The sequence below is a fragment of the Adiantum capillus-veneris genome, chromosome 28 (assembly GCF_014529385.1).
Source record: "Adiantum capillus-veneris isolate H3 chromosome 28, ASM1452938v2, whole genome shotgun sequence".
NCBI lineage: Eukaryota > Viridiplantae > Streptophyta > Polypodiopsida > Polypodiales > Pteridaceae > Adiantum > Adiantum capillus-veneris.
Window position 1 is genome coordinate 35,831,413 of NC_140958.1, and position 9,957 is coordinate 35,841,369.

Consider the following 9,957-nt stretch of genomic DNA (forward strand, 5'->3'; position numbering starts at 1 on the left):
TTTTAAATTAAAGTTTTTCACCTTACAAAAGTTCTCTATGCTTTGAAATAAAACAATATACAACCCCTAGTTTAATATTTCAAGGCAAGATTGAGTGAATTTGGAGAATCCCAAAGCACATTGATTCATATGACGTACAGGTTGAGGCTGACTGCACCTCAAGTAGTTGACTTTACCCCCACTCAAATAACAAATTACCTTTTCCACGATGTGTGGACGTGAGGTGGAGGGTCCTCAACACTAAGTAACACTTATATTTAAGAGGGAGGGCTAATGGGATCAAGGGCAGGGAAGTCCATGCACGAAGGCCCGGGATACCTTAGGCGCAAATGTCAAATAAAAAACTAAACTTGGACATGCCCTAAACATGGACAACCTGGGCAATGCATGTCAACTTACAATATAATTTTGTAAAAGCAATTGAGGATACACGATGCACGTGTGGGTGTGGTGGTTAGCCTATGTGAAACTAATCTTGGTATGCAAGGTCACCACGGGTTCGAACCTCTACGACGCGCCTCATTTTTTCTGTTGGCCAGGTTTAGTGCACCTTGTTTTTTGTGTAGCCATGTTTAGCGCATCACGATATTTTGTCCCCCAATCCCGATCCTTGGTCCCATTACTTCTCCGCATTAAATATAGATGTTACTTAGTGCCAAAGGTGGAGGGTGTAATTTCCTTGAAATAACAAATTACCCCCTATTAGGGTATCTTTATAGGACCACTCCTGTGGAAATTGTGGCATTGTTTTAGTTTTTGTTGAAGATGATTGGAAATCTGGGATTTGTTCATCTCTTTTGTTGCTTGCATGTTTGGAATATAAGGAGGATATCTCTATCGTAATAGAAGGCTTTCCCATAGTGGGTTTCAAAAAAGAATTCAGGAGAATCTTTTCAACTTTTTGCTTTCACACGATGGGTTTAGACCACGCAACGTAGAAACTAGGAGGATGTGTTCCTTTAGATAAACTTTTGCATTTTTGCAAAAGTTTATGAAATGGAACAATCTTCACGAAGAGTATGGCCATGAGTTATAGGTGACATCTTAAACAAAATAAACAAAAGCTTGCACTTATGTTTTATAAAGTCAAGTGACTTGCACTAACAAGTTAGACTGATGTGTGTGTGAAGGTGCGATACATAGTTTTGAAACCCTCCCCGGGAAGGTCCTTATAGACGACAGAAAATCGTTCTATAACAATGGGGCTATGTGCGTGAGCAACTCAGCTTCTCTTTGAACACGTTTTCCACTTCTGCTTTTCAATCATGTGGTCCGTGGGTTGGGGAATCAAAATCGGAACACTCGGGATGGATCACGGCAGCATGTGTGGAATCATTTTGCATCGTTGTCTATGTTTTCAACTTTTTCTCTTTTCACTATCATTTTGCGGATGGGAAAAATGACAACTGATATATAGATAGAGAGAGAGAGAGAGAGAGAGAGAGAGCGCTATCTCTCCTTACTGTCATGGTTTAGCTGGTGCTTCGCGTTTGCTGGCGAGGAGTAGTGCGAGCTAGTTCCATTCATTCGCCTCCCTACTCCAAGTCTCTCTCTCTCACTCACTCACTCTCTCTCTCATGACTCTGTTCTGTTTCTCGCTGGTGTACTAATCTATGTATGTGCGTGATAATACGCAGGATGAAAGAGCAGCAAGGAAAATGGCGGCATCACCATTGATAGCTAATACCCCCGGAAGAGAGAGAGAGAGAGAGAGAGAGAGAGAGAGAGGAAAAGAAAGATTGTCTGTTTCGACGCAAGGTACCAGATTGGGTGCGGAGAAACAACGAAATTTTTTAGAATCCTCCACGTGGTGCAGATCGAAGCAACAAACCAAGGTGATAGAATAATGTGTGTGTGTGTGTGTGTGTGTGACGTGCGTGAGAGAGAGAGAGAGAGAGAGAGAGAGAGAAAGAGAATGATTATAGTAAAAACTTGGAACGTACATTAGTTGTGAAAAAATTGTTGGTGAGTATAGCCGCCGTGGAAGGGGCGGCGGGCAGAGTTGAGCGAGGAGGATGGGCAAGAGTCGATAGATCCACCCGCATTTGTGCGACCAACATCCTACTACCAAGATGTGAGGAATCATCCCAATATTGCACGGCACGGTGTCAAGTGGTATTCGAACCAAGCTAGGCGGACGAGGAGATCTCGGCCCAGTAGATGGAGGTTGGCAAGTCATTTGGAAAAGCTATTTGAGCACTTGACTCCCTTTTATTTGCTTTTTAAAAGAAACTTTAGTGTTGTGTTGGGTTAAGGAGGCTTTCATTGTTTTCACAAACTTACTTTAAATGTTTATTTCACTTTCATTTCATACGGTGACATGTCTTTACTTTTTTTGCATTCTATTGTTTTGCAATGTTAAAGTGAAACTTCACTTACATAATTCTAGTAAATTCTATGGATACACACGCACACATATATATATTAATGAGTTTTTTAAATTTTGCATTTCATTTCACAGCTTCACATGGCTGAATTTTCTTACATTCTATAACTTAAGTTTAGTCAATATTCACGAAAGTCTCTTTTATTAAGCGGCCATCGATTGAGTTTCCTTCTCACAAAGAAATGAACCGAAAATACTAGTATAATTATAAATTTTGTAGGATTTTTGAACTATTTTCTCACCTATTTCACCAATTTTTCTTCTCTTTGCCATGGTTTGTAACCATGTAGTCTCCATTTTCAACCGCCTCAAGGCTAAGCTGAGGCAATCCTTTCTTGAACACTGATTCTACTTAAACTCAACGTAATGATTTTATCACGTTCTAATTATTTTAGAAAGTCACCGTGATTCTTTCACTTGTTTACATTATAAATGTGAGTCATGTCTCTTGTAATGACAACTATTGGCCACAAATGGGTCATGGAGGTCAGCAAAGTACGTCATAACTCCTAATTTGAAAATTCTATTTGAGAACTTAAATGACCCCCCCCCCTCCCAACCTTTTTTAAAAATTATAAATGTGAGTCATGTCTCTTGTCAAACCGTGGCTTTGTGGTTCCATTCAATCCTATCACTAGAATGGTAACAGGACACTTTTGTGTCCTGTTAAGTGACCATTTTTCTTGAACTATTTGAAGAGTATGAAAAGGAATTTCTAGGTGCTATACATCCATAAATTTGTCTTATGAGTTGAAAAAACTTGACATCGATCTCACCATTAACCTTACTCTTGCAACATTTTTGAGCTTAAACTGTGTGAAAAAATGGGGCCTATTTTTAGTTTTTTCTTAAATTTTTGCAACTATACCACTCTTTTAAAATCCCATATATTGCTTTCCTTGGCCCCGCGCTCAAGATGGCTAAGTGTAACTGGAAAGAATTCTTAAAACCTGTGAAAACATTTCTTTGGAAGAACAACACAAAAACGTCCCGGCCATGGAACTGGGCTAGATGGGAGTGTAGAGTGCGCAGGTGATGGAGAAGGTAGGAAAGAAAACTACACACACACACACCAACACACATTGAGACACACACACACAATCGTTACCCTGCAGCAGCCATTCAACGTGCTGCTCTTCTCTTCTTCTCTTTCTGAACTATTATCCAAAGTATATTTACAACATAGTATAGTCAATGTCCAGCCGCCCATAGCACAATGGACATATTCTTTAACACTCCCCCTCAAGCTCAGAGTGACCTTGCATATGATGGATTCCCAATGCTTCATGAAAGTAGGAAAACTTCTCCTTTCCAAGAGCTTTTGTGAATATATCCGCAACCTGATCATTTGTCTTCACATACACCAAATCAATCTCATTTGCCAAAACTTTTTCTCTAATGAAGTGATAATGTACCTCAATGTGTTTAGTGCGAGCATGGTAGACTGGATTCTTTGCCAACATGATGCTGCTAATATTGTCACAATATATAATGACAGTGTCAAGATAGTCAAAACCAAAGTCTACCATAAGTACTCTCAACCATGACTCTTCACATGCTGCCAAAGCTGCTCCACGATTTTCAGCTTCTGTACTTGATAATGCTACAGTTGATTGCTTCTTACTACTCCAACTTATCATACCATTGCCAATGGAAAATGCATAACCACTTGTAGATCTTCTATCCATAAAATCTCCTGCCCAATCTGCATCTGTGTAACCATAAAGACAAAGCTTCCCATTCTTTTCATAAAACATTCCATAACTGACAGTGGCTTTCACATATCTCATAATCCGTCTCACTGCATCAAGATGACTTTTACATGGATTTTGCATGAATTGACTCACAACACCCACTGCATAACTCAAATCTGGCCTTGTTATTGTCAAGTAAATAAGGCTTCCAACCATCTTGCGATACATAGTGACATCCTCAATGTAATGTCCATCATCAAACAACTTCACATTTTGATCAAGAGGTGTATCAACCGGTTTGCACGCTGTCATTCCATACTTCTCAAGCATATCCAACGCGTATTGTCTTTGTATCATCCAAATTCCTGATAAACTCACCAAGGTCCTTCATGTTGAATTCTCTCAACAAACTCTTCTTGACATGCAAAATTTTCTCAGCATGACTTCCAGTGAGAATCAAGTCATCAACATAGATAACAATAACGACGATCTCTCCATCAACATGCTTCAAAAATAATGAGTGATCAGCAGTAGATTGTTTAAATCCAATCTTCTTCAAGAATCTGGTTATCTTTTCACACCAAGCTCTAGATGCTTGCTTCAAACCATACAATGCTTTCTTCAACTTACACACATAATATGGAAACTCTGGATGTTGATAACCCTCTGGCTGTATCATATAAACTTCTTCTTCCAAGTCACCATTCAAGAATGCATTATCCACATCCATTTGCCGTAACTTCCAACCGAACATACTTGCCATTGCTATCACCAATCTGACTGTTGTCATCTTTGCAACTGGACTAAATGTCTCATCATAATCAAGAACTTTTGTTTGTGCATAACCTTTAGCAACAAGCCTCGCTTTGTATCTTTCCACACTACCATCTGACTTGCACTTGACTTTGTATACCCATTTTGAACCAATTGCTTTCTTTACACTTGGCAAGCGAACCAAATCCCAAGTGTCATTCTTCACAAGAGCATCCATCTCATCATCCATAGCTGACTCCCATTCTGATTTTCCAATTGCCTCTTGAAAACATGTAGGCTCTTTATGTTGCACATGTGAAACCATGTATGCATAATGTGCACGCATGTAACCGCTGTATGTCAATCTATCAACTGGATAACGCACCCTCTCTGATCTTCTCAACTGTGGTGCACTCTTCTCTTCAACTCTTGCATATGGGGGTACATATTTCTCAATATGCTTACTGCCAGGTGTCCTCAAATGTGGTAAACCATGCTCTATATCGAAGCTTTCATCTCCAGAACTCTCTTCAATCACTTTCTTCTTGCCTTTCTTGTCTTGCTTCTTATCTCGCAAACGACCGCTCCATGGGTTGACACTTCCTGTACCTCCTCTGCCATATGTGGTCCTGAAATAGTTCTTGTTGATGGTCCTGGCTTATCAACAACATGACGCACATTCTCTTGCTCTTCATACTCATCTTCTATCATCACTGGCTTTGGTTTATACCATGGTTCATGCTCGCAAAATCTGACATCTCTACTGACATAAACTTGTCTTGTCGTAGGATCATAGCACTTGTAACCTTTCTTTTCAACTGGGTAGCCCAAGAATATACACTTCACTGCCTTTGGCTCCATCTTCTTTCTTGCTTCATTTGGCACATGAACATAGCAAACACATCCAAAAACTTTCATGTAGGAAACTGTTGGCTTTATCCCATAAAGTCTCTCATAAGGTGAAATTTCATGAATGGCAGCTGTTGGTGTTCGATTCATAATGTGTACTACTTCAGACCAATATGTTAATGGCATATTCATCTCATTCATCATGGCTCTTGCAATCTCTGCTATGACTCTATTCTTTCTCTCAGCAACTCCATTTTGTTGTGGTGTGTATCTGCAAGTAATCTGTCTTCTTATGCCTTGTTCACGTAAGTAATCATCAAAACTGTGTGACATGTACTCTCCCCCTCCATCTGTACGTAGGCATTTAATTTGACAACCATTCTCTTTCTCAACCATAACTTTGAACTCCAAAAATACTTCAAATGCCTCTGACTTTGCCTTTAGAAAGTAAACCCATGTCATTCTACTGTAATCATCCGTAAATGTGATAAAATATCGACAACCATTTGGTGTAGCATGATCACAAGGTCCCCAAATATCTGAATGAACAATTTCCAAAGGACTTTGGCTAATTCTCCCCCTCTTTGGAAATGGTAAACGAGATTGCTTTCCAAATTGACAAGCTTCACAAACATGATCAAAATTCAATCTGCCAAACTTTGGTAATCCACGTACAATTTGATTTGATTGCATATGCTTTAATCTTCTAAAATTGACATGACCAATCCTCTTATGCCATAACTCTGCCCAATCATCTTGAGTGGCTGATTTGTTTGCATACATACCACTGTGTAAACATGGATCTCCAGCTTCCAATGAGAACAAGCGACCTTTCTTTCTTCCACGTGCCAATATCTTTCCTAGTCTGCCGTTGTGAAACTCCTCTATGAAGCAGCCATAACTATTAAAACGGACTTGCAACCCTTGATCTGTCATTTGTCCAACTGATGCTAAATTCTTTGTGATCGAAGGCACATATAGAACATCTCCCAATGTGTTGTATGTCCCGTCTTTTTCTAGCAATGGAACTGAACCAACATGTGTAATCCAATGCATAGTATCATCACCTAAAGTGACAAACTCATCCTCTTCTAATTTCTCTTTTCTGTCAAACCATTCACCATGATATGTCATATGATTTGTGGCACTACTATCTAAATACCAATCATCTGTATGATGTGGCTCCACCATGCTTCCAACAACATGCTCCATAGGAAATAAATGTCCACTTGACCTATGTCATATATATTTTGATCATGAGGATTGTATCCAACAAAGTTTCCTCCATGTCTTCCATAACCTCGGCCTCTTCCACCACGATCACGATTTTGATTTAGCCTTGTGTAACATTCTCTTTCAAAGTGACCATAAATGCCACATATGTTACAATATCCATCTCTTTGAGGATGTACAAATCTTCCACCTCCACGTCCACGAGTTCGGGCTCTCCCCCTGCCTCTTTGGCTATAATCGTTGTAACTTTGACTTTGTTGGCTTTGCCATTGATCTCTTCCAACATTGTTTCCACGACTATAGTTTCCTCTTCCACCTCTATTGTTTCCATGACCTCTAGAGTAAAAAACCTGATCTCTGGAATTGTTATTTGATGTAGAAGGACCTGACTTGCCTAACTTCACCTCTTCTTGCAAACAAAGGTTTACTAACTCTTCAAAATCAGGCATGTGTCCTCGAATAGATATAGATGTATCCAATGACTTGTATTCCAGTCCCAAACCATTCAATGTCACTGAAACTAAGTCATCATCTGGAACTTCAACATTAATGCTCGCAAGATCTTCCTGTATTTGCTTTATCTCTGTCACATAATCTGATATGGATCTATTTCCTCGCCATACACAATGTAACCTTTGCTTCAAGTGAACTTTTCATGGTTCTGTATTGGAGCTGTTCATTCTTGCTAGTATCTCCCTGTTAAGTATGGAGCCTGATTTACCCTTGTAATTTTCTGTGGTAAAAGCGCACATTTGTAAGGCCCCCATTATGAGGAGAAGCCATCGTGCGTGAAGGAAAATCACTCACCGGAAACCAAAATTTTCACGGACAAGAATCAGGGGCAACTTTAAAGGCCTTGGGGGCGGAGGCCCCTGAGACTTTTTTTTCGCCGGAATATTCTTTTTCGCTGGAATATTATGGCCGGACGGCGGCCGGAAAGTGGTCGGAAAACAACCGGTCGGTTGGCCGGTGGCCGGTAGTCAATGGCCGATGGTCGGTGGTCGGAAGTCAATGGCCGGTGGCCGGTGGTCGGAATTCAATGGCCGGTGACCGGTGGCCGAATTGAACAGCGGACTTGTCTTCTCAAGGGAGGCCACACATGGGCGGATTGGAGGGTCCGATTTGGACTTATTCGCACAAGGGAGGCTACACATGGCTGTCTCTCATAAGAGAGGGCAGCCCTTTTGGCCTATAAAAGGAGGCCATTTCTACACACATTTCATAGTGTGAAGTTGATGCAACAAGGTGAGTGTGAGGTGGTGAGAGTGAAGCAAGGCGGGAGCTCCATTAAGGGTATAATCCCTTTGTAAACTACTTCTTGTTTTGAAGTACAAAAGCCATTGAGTGGCTGCTTTCCCGTGGACGTAGCCCACATTGGGTGAACCACGTATATCGTGTGTACTCTCTCTCTCTCTCTCTACTCTATAATCTCGTGTATATAAATCTGTCTCTCTCCATTAAGTAATCTACTCAATTATCTATTTAGCTACGTCTTATTTCCTAACAACTGGTATCAGAGCAAGGTTTGCTCGTAGCTAAATTATCTCAAGGAAAGGATTCCTTGAATTGAGTGGGAGTTATGGCGGAGGAAGGGAAGCTCAAGATTGAGAAGTTCAACACCAAAAACCACCAACATTGGAAGATGCAGATTGAAGACTATCTCTACCAGAAGGACCTCTATTTGCCACTAGGTGGTCTTGCGAAGAAGCCCGCAACAATGGCAGATGAAGCATGGATTGTCCTTGATTGAAAGGCACTGGGAACAATCCGGTTAAGCTTGGCATCAACGGTGGCCTTCAATGTTTCGGAGATGAAGAACACGGAGGACTTGATGAAGTCACTTGACGACTTCTACGAGAAACCATCGACATCCAATAAGGTATTTCTTATGAAGCGCTTGTTCAATCTAAAGATGGCAGAGAATGGTTCAATTGCAGAACACCTAAATGAATTCAACACAAACATAAGTCAACTTCGATCAGTGAAAATAAATTTCTATGACGAAGTGCGAGAGCTCCTTACACTATCATCTCTACCGGATAGTTGGGACAGCCTTGTGATGGCTGTAAGTAATTCTATCTCTGGCACAAATACTCTTAAGTTTGATGATGTTGTGGGTGTTCTCCTAAGCGAGGAAATGCGAAGGAGAATCACAGGAGAATCATCAAGTGCTGCACTATCAGTGGAAACAAGAGGAAGGCTTAAGGAGAGGTTCAAAAACCAATTAAAGGGTCGTGATCGCTCAAGGCGGAGCAAGTCACGCACAAAGTCAGTTCTTGAATGTTGGAACTGCAGCAAGAAGGACCATGTCAAGAAGGATTGCTGGTCCAAGAAGAAGAAGGAGACAGAGTCTCAAGACAACAAGACAACATCGGAGGCCAATGTGGCAGGTAAAGTAGAGCAAGACGCTCTAATTCTCTCATTAGACAATGTGTCTAATTCTTGGATAGTAGATTCTGGGGCTTCATTCCATGCGACACCACACAAGCAACATTTCCAAGACTACACCAAAGGTAATTTTGGGTATGTATACTTGGGAGATGATGAAGCTTGTGAGATTGTCAGCAAAGGTACAGTTTCTGTCAAAACTGCTAACGGAAATGAATGCAAGCTTAAAGATGTTAGGCATGTTTCTTCTCTTCGCAAAAATTTGATCTCTACAACACAATTGGACGATGAAGGTCACAACATTGCATTCGGAAACAAACGGTGGAAGATCTCAAAGGGATCTTCCACCGTTTCCAAGGGTGAAAAAGTCGGTACACTTTACTTGTGTACTGTTAGCACGCAACCTTCAGCTTGTGCAGCAACTACAGAAGTTGACAGTGCGGTGTGGCACTACCGACTTGGGCATATGAGTGCCAAAGGAATGCAAATCCTTCAAACAAAGAAGCTTCTACCAGGTTTGAAAGAAGTGGACTTAGAGTTCTGTGAAGATTGTGTTTATGGTAAACAAAAGAGGGTAGAATTTCAAAAATTAGGAAATGAAAGAAAAAATAAAAAACTTGAGTTGGTTCATTCTGATGTGGGGTCCTGCAAGTA

The 9,957-nt window shown here is 40.7% G+C and overlaps 1 long non-coding RNA gene across 1 annotated transcript; it reads left to right on the forward strand.

Annotated features, from left to right (window-relative positions):
• Positions 1-1,410: 1,410 nt before the first annotated feature.
• LOC147420283 (uncharacterized) lies at positions 1,411-2,794 on the forward strand. Its single transcript, XR_015187036.1, has 3 exons — positions 1,411-1,544; positions 1,638-1,835; positions 1,976-2,794. It is a non-coding gene; the product is annotated as an uncharacterized LOC147420283 (long non-coding RNA).
• The last annotated feature ends 7,163 nt before the right edge of the window (positions 2,795-9,957 follow it).